General features: G+C 38.6%; 1 pseudogene; it reads left to right on the top strand.

Annotated features, from left to right (window-relative positions):
* The first annotated feature begins 12692 nt into the window (after positions 1 to 12692).
* On the top strand, positions 12693 to 12844 carry LOC120362095 (U1 spliceosomal RNA; annotated as a pseudogene).
* The last annotated feature ends 733 nt before the right edge of the window (positions 12845 to 13577 follow it).

Below are 13577 nucleotides of genomic sequence, written 5' to 3'. Positions count from 1 at the left end.
TACAACTAATTATATATATATGTATATGTACACACACACACACACACACACACACACACACACAACTAATTCTAAGGAACTTTTAAAAACCCAAACTATTTGAACTAATAAGTGAGTTCAGTAAGGATGCAGATATATGATCAATACATAAAAATCTGTTGTATTTCTATATGTCAGCAATGAACAATCCAAAATGAAACTAAGTAAAAGATTTTATTTTAAAATATCATCAAGGAGAATAAAATGTTTTGGGATAAATTTTTTAAATGAAATGAGAATCCTGTGCACTGAAAATTTCAAAACATCATTGAAATAAATTAAAGATCTAAATAAATGGAAAGACATTTTTATGTTCATGCATTGGAAGGTTTGATATGGTTAAGATGGCAATGCTCTCCAAATCCAACTATAAATTCAAAGCAATTCCTAAAAAGTCCCAGATGCATTCTTTGCAGAAATTGACAAGATGATCCTAAATGTCGTGTGGAAATAGAAGGAACCAACAATAACTAAAGCACCACTGAAAAAGAGCAAAGTTGGATGACTCACATTTTCTGATTTCAAACTTACTACAAAGTTATAATAATCAAGGTAGTGTGTTAATGACATAAAGGTTGATATATAGACACATGAAATTGAATTGAGAGTCCGTAGAGAAAAACTTATATTTACGGTCAATTGATTTTAGACAATGATGTCAAGGAAGTTCGATGGGGGAAACTTTTCAACAAATAGTACTGGGACAACTGGATAGCCACATGCAAAGGTGTAAAGCTGGACTCATTTCTTACAGCAAACACAAAAAAATAATTCAAAGTGAATCTCAACCCTAAATGGAAGAGCTAGGCCTACAAAACCCTTAGAAGAAAGCAGAACTACATCTTTGTGAAATTGGATTGGGTAACATTTTCCTAGATAAGACACCGAATGTAGAAGTTTTGAAAAACAGGGATAAATAATATTTATCAAAATGAAAAACTTCTGTGTTTCAAAGTATACTACCAAGAAAACAAAGAGCCACCCTCAAAATGAGGGAAAATACTTCCCGTGTATTTATGTAATATGCATTTATTCTCTTTGGCTATCTTCACATTTTCTCTTTATATTTTGTTGTCAACAATTTGAATATGACACATCTAGGGGCGCGTGCGCATGCGTGTTTGTGTGTGTGTGTGTGTGTGTGTGTTGTATTTATATTGCTTGAAATTTCTCTAAGTTTCTTGGATTTGGCATTTAATGCCTTTCAATGATCTGGAAAATTATCAGCCATTAACTCTTCATTCTCTCTTCAAATGTGTCTTCTTTCCTCTTCTCTGCTTTCCCCCCCCCCTTGGGATTCCCATCACATTAATATTAGACTATTGAGTATTATCCTAGAGCTCTTGGATGTGCCATTGTTTAAATTCTTTTTTTAAGTTGACATTATTTCTAATGGCCTATTTTAAAATATACTAATTATTTCCTTATCTCTGTCAAGTTTATGATTAGCCCATTAAATACAATCTTCATCTCTGTGACTCTATTTTTTTTTTTTTTTTTTTAATTTTTTGAGAAGGAGTTTCGCTCTTGTTACCCAGGCTGGAGTGCAATGGCGCGATCTCGGCTCACCGCAACCTCCGCCTCCTGGGTTCAGGCAATTCTCCTGCCTCAGCCTCCTGAGGAGCTGGGATTACAGGCACGTGCCACCATGCCCAGCTAATTTTTTGTATTTTTAGTAGAGACGGGGTTTCACCATGTTGACCAGGTTGGTCTCGATCTCTCGACCTTGTGATCCACCCGCCTCGGCCTCCCAAAGTGCTGGGATTACAGGCTTGAGCCACCGCGCCCGGCTGTGACTCTATTTTTATTTCTAAAATTTTCATTTCCTGCTATCTTATAATTTCCATTGCTTTACTGAAATTCCCCATGTTTTTATGCATGATATCTACCTTATTAATTACTACATTGATCATTGTTATTTTCAATTCTGTCTGATAGTTCCAATATCATGTTCATTTCTAAGTCTGGTTCTGCTGATCCATTTGCCTCTTGATGGTAAATTATTGGCCAGGCTGATCTTGAATTCCTGATCTGAAGCAATCTGCCCGCCTTAGCCTCCTAAAGTGCTGGGATTACAGGCATGAGCCACTGTGCCTGGCCACACATCTGTTTCGGCTACATCTTTACAGTGAAAGTTGAGACAATCTAGTCAGTTGTTGAGCTGGATTTGGGTTTTGTTGCTATGGTGACTGTCAGCGAACTACAGGCATTGTTTTCTAGTATGATTTTATGTTTAAGAATTATTCTCTATGTTCTCGTTTCACTCTCATCTTTAGGCTTTACCTGTGTACCTGAACCTCAGAAAGGGGTTTGTTCCATGCTCTTGCTCCTTCCCCAGTGGTAGATTTGCTGTTATTTGTTACTTGACATTTGCTAGCCGTTGAGTGAGGGGAAGTTTTCTGTTGTTTTGATTCGTCCACAGTCTTAGATAAGCCCTGTGTCATTTGGTCTCAGTGGTGGAAAATTCAAATGATCCTGGCCTATTTCCTTGTAGATATTGAATATATACAAGATGCTAGATTAGTTTTTCCAACTTCAGTGTATAGCAGAATCACATGGGATCTCGGTACAAATACAGAGAATCTTAGCTGACCTCAATGCAAGTGGCCTCTGTATTCTTTATTAATTTATAGGTGATTATGATGCACATCAAAGTTGATGGACCACTGTGCTAGGCATTTAATATACATCTTCCTATCTAATCCATTGTTGTACTAAAGTAAATAGTGTTACACTTATTTTACTGATGAGAAAGCTAAGGCTCAGAGGAACTAAATATCCAGCCCAAAGTCACAAAGCAAATTAGTGGCAGATCCACGACTAAAACCCAGATGTGTCCACCTCTAAACTCAGGTGCCTTTAGCGCCACCTGACAAGGATCCAGTTTCTCTTTCCTCTTTTTCAAGAATGGTAGCAAAGGGCAATCTGCCTCCCTTGAGCCTAGGTAGCAAGCTAACACTGTGTACCAGTTTATAAGGATTATTTTGTTTTGCCTTTTTAAAAATACAAGCACAGGGGATTATAAAGATCTTTCCTAGAGGATCCATTAATTGAAACCCCATTGCATTGCTCTCCATGGGTCTTTAAGAAAGTTGAAGAATTTTCAGAAACACATAATTAAGACCCAGAGGGGTGGCCAAGATTTAAAAAGAGCTTCCAAAGGACCAAGTAACTGCCAACAAAGCTTCTCGAGGGAATGCTCTCAGACAAATGAGGTGTGAATATAGGTGGATTGTTTAAACTACCAGGAAGGAAGAGGGATAAGAGATCCCTGTGAGTATAAACAATGTCAATTAAGGCCAAGAAAAGAGAAGAATATATTACTGTCAGCCAGAGTAAAGGGAAGTAAGACGGTCTTTTACTGGTGTGTCAGGAGAGAAATGAATACTAGAGAGGGTCATTCGAAACCTATTAAGAAATGAAGGGAGAATTAGATCAACAGGCCTACTGGGAAGCTCAGACAGCAAAATAGTTTTCTGTCTGCCAGTGGGAAGAGCAACAGAAATTAGAACGACTTACAAACATCCTTATCCAAGAGATTTGGACTGGAAGGAAGTGCACAAATAAGAAGAATCTGTGTCATTGAGGGAAAAAAAATGGCAGGATGAAAAGCTTAGTGGGATTAATATTTAACCTTAAAATTCAATTCAATTCTGTTCTAGATTAGAAGGCCCATGACATATTTTCTACCAAAATAATAATAATAATAACTCCTTTTGAGCTTTCTATCAGATGTTGGCATTAATCTGAATTACCAAACCAACCCATTGGGTATTTAACTGATTCCCACACCTAGAGTCCCCAGTAAGTTTCCTTAAAGTGCTCTAAGTCCTGGGTGTGGAGGGCTATATGAGTATCAGAAAGGCTCTGGCAGGTTCAAATGTATAATTTTCACAGTGTATCTGAGGTCACCACACCTTTATTCCATGTGACTAACCACATGACCCTGGTCTGAATACTGGTCAGCTGCCAGGAATTTCCCACTTTAAGTAATCCCAGCACTTTGGGAGGCCAAGGTGGGTGGCTCACTTGAAGTCGGGAGTTCAAGACCAGCCTAGCCAATATGGTGAAACTTTCTCTCTACCAAAAATACAAAAATTAGCCAGGGATGGTGGCGTGTGTTTATAATTCCAGCTACTCAGGAAACTGAGGCAGGAGAATAGCTCAAACCTGGGAAACAGAAGCTGCAGTGAACTGAGCACTTGCCAGTGCACTCCAGCCCGGGCACTGCAGTAAGACTCCACCACAAAACAAAGCGAAAACCCCAAAACAAACAATAGAAGTTGGACTTCAATATGTCTTCAAAAGGTATCCTGTTTATTGTGTCTCGTTTGATTATAGTAACTGGTTATTCATTTTCAGGTCGATGCTTTTTAAACTGCATTCACGTTAGCCAGTCATAAAATCAATTTAGTATGTCTCATTAAAAAACGAAATAGAATACAAAAAACATTCATATCATTCCTTACTTAATAATGAATGTATTGTTTTGTGACATACTCGTGTATGTTGGTGTGTGTATGTGTATATTGAGTCACAATATAACTTTTTTCTATTTTAAAAAACTTTTTGAGACAAGGTCTCTGTTACCCAGGCTAGAGTGCAGTCGTGCAATCATAGCTTACTGCAGACTTGACCTCCTGGGCTCAAGTGATCCTCCCACCTCAGCCTCCTGAGTAGCTAGGTTCACAGGTACAAGCCACCATGCCTGGCTATTTTTTTTAATTATTATTATTTGTAGACACAGGGTCTTACTACATTGCCAGGGCTTGTCTCAAACTCCTAGCCTCAAGTGATACATACTCCCACCTCAGCCTCCCAAATTGCAGGGATTACAGATGTGAGAAAGAGATGATTCTCCACCATATATTTCTTACTTGAACAGGAGGTTTGAAAGCCAGTACTCTGTATCACACTCCAGAAGGCTTCTCCATGATTGTGCTATCTCCAGCTTCCCTGTCTTCTAATCTGTCCTGCACCCGACTGTAAAACTAATCTTTTTTACAACTCTGCGTTGATTACGTAATTTTTATCTAGTCATTTTCCCTTCATTCAATAATTATTCATCAAATCCTCATTCTCTGTCAGATGCAGGGCTTACAGAAACAAATAGCACCTTGCCCCATCCCCACCGTACACCTTCCTTCCATAAGGAGAGAGACTATAAGTGGCTGTGAGTATTCTGTTGCATAAGGCTAATTCCAAGTTCAAGAATCTGCACTTTTTTCCTGCTACCCATGATGTCAGGATTAAATGCTTCTAATCTATCAAGATCCTCTTTGAGCAAGATCTGCTCTCTCCATCCAAGGTTCTTTTAGTTTGTCAGTGTTTGGATCTAGCCAGCCGTTTCTACCAACCTGAATATCTATCTGCGTGCTGTGTTAATTCAGACTCCAGTGTCCCACCTCCCATTACTGATGCTGTCCTTTCTTCTCCCTTCAGCAAACTCTCTGCAGGCCTCCCAGTCGCAGACCTTCCTCCTCCCTTCACAATGCACAGCCTTGCCATGGGCCACATCTGGTCATCATCCCTTTCCCTGCCCCCTCTCCCTCCAGTCACCAATGCAGAATTATTCTCTGCAAAATACTTTCTAGCCCATCGTCCCTTTATTTAGAATGTCTCCAGGGACTGTATTCCATCACTTTACTTGAAAGCCTATTTCACAGTCTAGCAGGTCTCACTGTCTAGAGACTTTTAATCTTTCTCTAAAATTTTCCTTTCTTAATTTTAATCTATTATTTCTGGTTATACCACTGATACCACCATAAATAATACCTCACATTTTGACAAAAATAAAATACTTGCTTTTCCTCACTTAACCTCAGACTGTATTTAAATTAATCTTCCATCATCAGTTAATCTTACTGCCCATTATTGAATTCTAACAGTTAATCATCATACATATTGCTGTAAACAGGACAACTTAAACTAAATGCAGCTGCAGCCCACGAGAACCATAATCTTGCTCTTGCTGGAAAAACCTAGGAAGGACAATGAACTGTACAGTATTTGGTGAACTGGCCCTATTTTATTTCCTTCTGACTTTATCATAAAAGGAAATAAGAACATTTAGGTAAAGCATTAAAAATGTGCAGGTATGGCATGTTTTCTTTTGTTTACCATCTTCCATCTGCTTCCTTTGTTGATTTAGTCACATTTGTTGAGTTTCTACTCATCCCAGGCCGTTTATTAGGTGCTGAGGATCAAAGGTAAGATCAGGGCCAGGCAAGGTGGCTCATGCCTGTAATCCCAACACTTTGGGAGACACTGCAGAAGGATTTCTTGAGGTACAGAGTTCCAGACCAGCCTGGGTAACATAGCAAGACCTTGCTTCTACAAAAGTGAAAAATAAAAATTAGCTGGACATAGTGATGTATGCCTAAAGTCTTAGCTACTTGGGAGGTTGAAGTGGGAGGATTTCTTGAGTCCAGGAATTCAAAGTTAGAGTGAGCTGTGCTCACACCACTGCTCTCCAGCCAGGTCAACAGAGCAAGACCCTGTTTCAAAAAAAAAAAAAAAAAAGTAAGACAATCAAGCTGCTCACTGACCAGTGGGGAAATAAACTTGTCAGCACATAATTCTAGCACAAGATCATATGACTTTAAATGGAATAGAAGGAGTGGCTTGCTGTAGAAGGAAACTTCACCTTTGGTTCTGACAGGGATGAGCATAAATTTCTCAGATGGTAAGAAAGGGAAGACTATTTTAAACAAAGTAACAAAATGTAGAGAGGCCTGAAGAATGATGGGTGTCCAGAGAATAGTGAAAAGACAGAAACCTATGGCACATAACTAGGAATGATCAGAAATTACCTTGAATATCTATGAAGGATTTTATACATGCTAAAAAGTTAACACTCATCCTGAAACCAACTGCACATCAGTGGAGGTTTTTAACAGTGGGGTATATGCAAATATCATGTCGAATTGTAACCCCCAGTGATGGAGGTGAGGCCTGGTGGGAAGTGATTGGATCATGTGGGTTGTTCTTCATGAATGGTTTAGCACCATCCCCTTGGTGCTGTTCTTGTGATAGTGAATGTGAGTTATTACAAGATCTGATTGTTTAAAAGTGTGTAGCACTTCCCCCAGCCCCTTTGCTCCTGCTCCTGCCCCTGCTGTGTAAGCAATGCCTACTCCTGCTTCACCTTCTGCCATAAATGTAACTTTCCTGAGGCCTCCCCAGAAGCTGAGCAGATGCCAGCATCATGCTTCCTGTACAGCTTGCAGAACCTTGAGCCAATTAGACCTCTTTTCTCTGTAAATGACCCAGTCTCAAGTATTTCCTTATAGCAATGTGAGAATGGACTAATACAAAATGAAAGTGGTAACATTCTGCAACCTTGAGTTTTATCCCAGAAATGAAAGGTTTGTAATGTTATAAAGTTACTTAATGTAAATATAAAATCAATTAATATAACATGATGATAAATAACAAGGTTCCAGAATAAGAGAAAAAATATGATTATCTCTGTAGATACAGTACAAATATTGTAAAAATTTAACACCCATGGAAAAAAATCCTTAGAAATGTATAGAAGGGAACTTCCTAAAGTTAACAAAGGGCATCTGTGAAAAAACCACAACTAACTTCATCTCTAACAGTGAATGTCTGCTGTTAATGACTAACAGCAAATGACTCTAACAGCAAGGAACAAGGCATAATCAAGAACAAGGCAATGATATCCTCTTTCACCACTACTATTCAGAGATTTCTGAACTAAAGTGCAAAAGCACTATTCATAAAAGAAGACAAAAGTTTGACAAATACAACCTTATCAAAACTTTTTAAACTTCTTACAGAGAAAAAGCTAGAAATAAGAAGCTTTATAGTAAAAGATACCACTGAGAAAATGAAAGACAAGCCAGAATGGGGAAATTATTAACACATTTCTATATCTGCCAAAGGACTCACATTTAGAATAGATAGATAATTCCTACAACCCAATAAGTAAAATTACAGCCCATAAAAATATGGGCATATGACTTAAGCAGACTTCATACTTCACAAAAGAAGATAAACACAGAGACAGTCAACTTTCGAAAATAGAATTCACATCATTAAACATTAGGAAAAGGCAAATCAAAACCTGCCAATGAGCTACCACAAAACATCAAATACTGTAAGGGTGTGGAACAACTGGAACCTTAATATACTGCAAATGAGGCTCTAAAATGGCATAACCAACTTGGAAAATATTTTGACAATGTCTTATAAACCTGAACATAAACTCCCCTTTTGACCCATCAGTTTTAACTTAACAGATATAAAAACATGTGTCCACAAAATGACTTACACAAGAAAGTTCAAAAAAGATATATTTATAACACTCAAAAGTTGGAAGCAGCTCAAATGTACATCAGCAGGAGACTGGATAAATGACGCTATGTCTATACAACCGAATGCAGATTGTGGAAGAGAACCAAAGCATTAGAGGTGTTGTTTGCAATTTTTTGTTTTGAGATGGAGTCTCGCTCTGTTGCTGAGAATGGAGTGCAGTGGCAGGATCTCAGCTCACTGCAACTTCCACCTCCCGGGTTCAAGTGATTTTCCTGCCTCAGCCTCCCAAGTTGCTGGGATTACAGGCATGCACCACCATGCCTGACTAATTTTTTTTTTTTTTTTTTTTTTTTTTTTGTATTTTTGGTAGAGACAGGGATTCACCATGTTTGACAGGCTGCTCTGGAATTCCTGATCTCTAGTGATCCACTCACCTCAGCCTCCCAAAGTGCTGGGATTACAGGCGTGAGCCCCTGCACCTGGCCCCACATTTTTTTTTTGCAAAATCATATCTCTATTTTCAAACAAACTTTGCATAGGATTCCAACATTAGAGCACACAGGAAATGGAGCCAATGCAGATGACCATGAGTCCTAACCTCTTTCTCCTTTCTCATGGCCTTTCCTCCACCACACGTAACTGTACCCCACTGTAACTCCTGAGCCACCTTCTTGGCATTCTTGGTTTTTTTCAGACAGTATGAAATGTTCCACATTAGAACCTGTCATTTTCCTTGGCCAAATGACTCAAGGTCAGACCCTACTGAGAGTGGTTTATAACCTTTCATATGAATACAAAGGGCATAGCATCATTATTCACGTAGCTGGAAGAGAGCTAAATGTTTCCAAGAGACACCTGCAGCCTGAAAGCACTTGCTAAAATACAGAAAACAAAATAAATGCAGAGATGATGAAATATTGAAACATTCACCTTAGGTATCACTCCATCAGACAAAGTCAGAAGAAAAACCTGGATCTTATTCCAAATTCTAAAACTCATTTCCACATACTCGTTTTTGTGTGTGTTAGAATTGCTCCTACAGTATCACATGTCATGATCCTTAGAGATATTTTCTGCCTAGGCATCCTTTTGTTTATATCCTTTTGTTTATTCATGCTAAATTCTATATTTCTTTTAATTAAAAATTACTAATAAGGAAAAACACAACTATGGCTGATACTTATGCATACATCTGTGATATTTATTTTGTCAAGAACATGACAGACTGAGATTGGGACAATGTCAATGAACAGCTGCCACGGATGAACTACTATTGAATTTCTATATTCCTGAACTATATCCATCCTTACAATCACTGACCCACAGAATGAAACACAGTGGTAAAGAGTGTCACAGAAGGTAGAACAGGGGCCTTTTCATGCTTTTTTGCTCAAGACTCGGGTCTAAAATTGACAGAAAGGAGCCTCTATTTCCCTGCATTCTCGAAAGAATTGCAAACGCCACAGTATGGCTGGTGTCATCTACAGGAGGGCTTCCTGATGGATATCCCAATCGATTCTGCTCCCCTCACTGAGCCTCCATTCTACCATGCGCCTCCACAACCAACATGAGCAGAAAACTCAAAGTGGGATGAGAAGGAGAACGGTGGGAGACAGAGGAGAAGCATCCGTGGCTTTGTGAAGACAGCTGGGCTTTCCCCCTCTCCTCACCATGGAATACTTCCTCCAGCTCCTATGTCAAACTAAATGGGGACGTGCTGTAGGACATGCAGTGTCAAACCTTCATAACAGACTGAGAAGGAGACTCAAAAAAAGTGATATTTACTTGGGAATGGCTTTGCAATGGAAATACATGTGCCGGAGTAAACTATGCAGATCTTCCAGAGGGTTGAGGCAAGGGACAATTTTTGAAGGTAAAATGGAGAGAATTACATAAGTTGTTTTGAATCAATTATCCTCGGCTGTAAGGATCAATAACAAGGGTGATGTGAGTCCAAAGTTGGACAAGTAGTTACTGAACAGATGTCCTTGTAGGAGTATTTTCTGTATAAGGTTTTGGTGGCCTTTGCACAAAGCTATGGTTTTTTGCAGAGTTTTTAGTTCTTGTTACCAGGTATACAAGCATGAGAACCCTCTCATTATGGCCTTTTCCAGTTCCAATTGTCACAAATGACTCTATTTTGATTCTGATAACTTTCACAACAGCCTGTGGGCCAAATCCAGCCCACCATCTATTTTTGTAAATAAAGTTTTATTGGAACACAGCCATGCCCATGCATTTTCATATTATCTGTGGCTGCTTTCTCACTACAGCTTCAAAGCTGAATAGTCAAAACAGAGACCACATGGCTCACAAAGCTAAACATGTTTACTAACTGTCCCTTTACAGAAAACATTTGCTGACCTCTAGTCTAGAAAAATTACCTACAGAGACTACTGGTGCCAGAAAAAGAGACTGACTTCCATTCTGGGTTGGAGCAGGAAGCTGGTGCTGAGACCAAAGCGTTCAGCCAGACCATTTATAAAAGGGGGCTGAAAGGTCATTAAGAAGCATGAAAAGGGAATTGGGCAAAGCACAGATTAATACAGGGTTTGGAAGAAATAAAATCATTTGAGATTTATAGCCTGCCCACCCAACTCTTCCCTCCAGGAATCTAGATAGTGAACTCTTCAGGTTCATTAGATTTGGTTCTGTTGAATAATTTATTATACATTTTCATTTATTTCCTTTACTAGTTTTTTTTAGGTGTACTCTTATTTGGTTGAAAACAACTTGCTTTTATTTGCAAACTAGAAATATGCTGTCTCTGCATGCCTAACTTTATCAATTTTGAGTTTATAGATGCCCAATATCTAGCACCTAGGAAACAAACAGGCTGAGCAATTTTTCTAAGATTCAATTTTAAGAGCTAAGATTTTTTAAAAAAAGAATTTCTGCAATGCTTCCAAACAATAATAGTGCGTCCTTTGTCACCGGATGCTGTACAGAAAGTTAAATTATACTTGGCTTCTGCCAGGCGTCTTAGAACAAACATTTATGATGGATTAGATTTCTTTTACATTAATGGGTATCTAGGAGAGGGAGCCAATAGCACTTGAGGCAATTTTGTTTTACTATGAAAATTATTTAAGCCTTTAGAAGATGAAATTCAGAGAAATGTATTGTCTTCTCAAAAAATATGTATTTATAACCCCAAATACAGGAAAAGCTTTTTGAGGAAAGTCATTTTGCTTTTAGCTTCACAAAACAGATTTTCAAACTATTAAGCAAGATAAGAGGTTATGTTGACCGTTTGTTTTAGATCATTCATTCATTCCTGGCCAGTATTTTATAAGATTGAAAAAGTGTGTTTCTCAAACAGAAAAAAAAAAAAAAAAGCCACAACATTTACATTTATAAACTAGTAGGTCCCCAAATGCTGGAGATTATTCTGATTCCAGAAGAAGCATTAAGGCAGCAATGTAAACATGTTGCTGATAAGTGAAATTACATTTCAAGCTCTACCCCTTGCTACTCCAAACCTAAATAAATAAAAATTTTCTTCTGACTTCAGGTATTTTCCATAGTTACTTCCCAATGTTATTTTAAAATAGCACCAAAAGCTGAAATTCAGTAAATAATATTCTGATCATGCTGTTGACTCAGCAAAAGAAAAGAATTGTCAGAAATCAAGTGCAAGTCACATGTTAACTAAGGTCCCTCTGTCCCTTGGAGATGTAGTTAAAAATGACTTCAGTCCTCAATTCCATGGCCTTTGAGAGGCTTCCTTTACAATCCACCATGGTCCACCTCACTTCTCACCTTCATTCTGCAAACTCTCCTGACTTTACTTCCTCTTGCTTGTCTCTGTCTTCCACACCTGCATGTGTTTCTTAGTTTGGTTCGATTCAGTCTAGATATAAAGCCTAGCCCCACCACAGTCTGCAAAAAAGCACCACTCGCCTTGTATATTCATGAGCTCAACAACTTTACTAAAAATCTGGAGAGCAGTGAGCAGTACCAGGATAGAACATGTGATTTTCCACTATCTCTTGGCCTCTACCCTCGCTCTTTATGTTTCTTTCTTGTCCCTCCCACCTCTACATACTGCTACAAAGCAAACTGCAAAGACATCCTCTTGTCACTCACAAAAGTTCTGTCTTTTCAACTTTAAGTTATGGACCTCCACCAACAACTACAGTTTTCTCAAAAGACATTCTGATAATTAAAATTTTCTGTCTTGTTAAAATAGCATGAAGCATATTCTTGTAAGCTTTGGAGACTGAAAAACAGAAACAGTTATCTATCTTCAGCAGTAAAACATCGAATAAATTAAATTGACAAACATCATTGACTTTTACAAAGCCCACCTGTACAATGCTATATGATGTCCAGAACTCCATGGATGTTCTTTCCTTTGAAAGTTGGAGCCTATACTTACCTGGCATGATCACAAAGGTAGTTTTCCCGGGGCAAGGCTTATCCATTGCACTCCAAATATGCTGACCCCTACAATTTCCTCAAATGTGGGAAACTCAACTGCTTAATGTGTGGCAGTAAGAGACTGTCTTCATGCTTTCCCCTATTTAAAAAAAAAAAAAAGTTGGAGCCTAATTCTCTTCATCTTCCCAAAGTGAGCTGGACTTAACATAGATTGTGCTGGAAGAGATTCCATGTTACATCCAAGGCTAGGTTATAAACAGGATAGCTTTCCTCTGGGTCTTTCTCTGGGGTAAGCCAGTCGCTATTTGTGAGGACACCCAAGCAGCCCTATGGAGAAGCCCCAGGATAGAGAGCCTAGCATGGAGAAGAATCCACTTGCCAGCGATGGGAGTGGACCACCTTGAGTCCTCCAGCCTCAGCCAGATCTTCAGTTGATTTCAGCCATGGCTGACATCTTTACTGCAAACCACCCATCTAAGCTGTTCCTAAATTCTTGACCCATAGAAACTGAGAATAATAAATGCTTCTTGTTGTTTCAAGCCACTAAATTTGGGGGTAGTTTGTAGAGCAATATGTAACTAATACATGTAGATACTAATACAACTTTCTTGGAATAACAATTAGTTTTTTTAAATGAATGAATGTACAGTCAAATCAGAACATTACCAAAGAAAGAGACTTAGTTAACTAGGGTATCACTTCTTCTAGCAATGCTTTCCTAACTTCCCCAGATCCATGCTTCAAAAACTTTCATCTGTGCATGGATCATCCCAGGACTCAGCTGTAAATGAAGATTCCAATTCAACAAATCTGAGAATTTGCATTTTTAGCAAGACCCCAGTTAATGTCAGCACCACTGGCTACCACAGCTGGCC

This window comes from Saimiri boliviensis, chromosome 14 (genome assembly GCF_048565385.1).
Source record: "Saimiri boliviensis isolate mSaiBol1 chromosome 14, mSaiBol1.pri, whole genome shotgun sequence".
NCBI lineage: Eukaryota > Metazoa > Chordata > Mammalia > Primates > Cebidae > Saimiri > Saimiri boliviensis.
The sequence above is the reverse complement of the archived record's forward strand: the minus strand, read 5'-3'. Positions and strand labels throughout refer to the sequence as shown.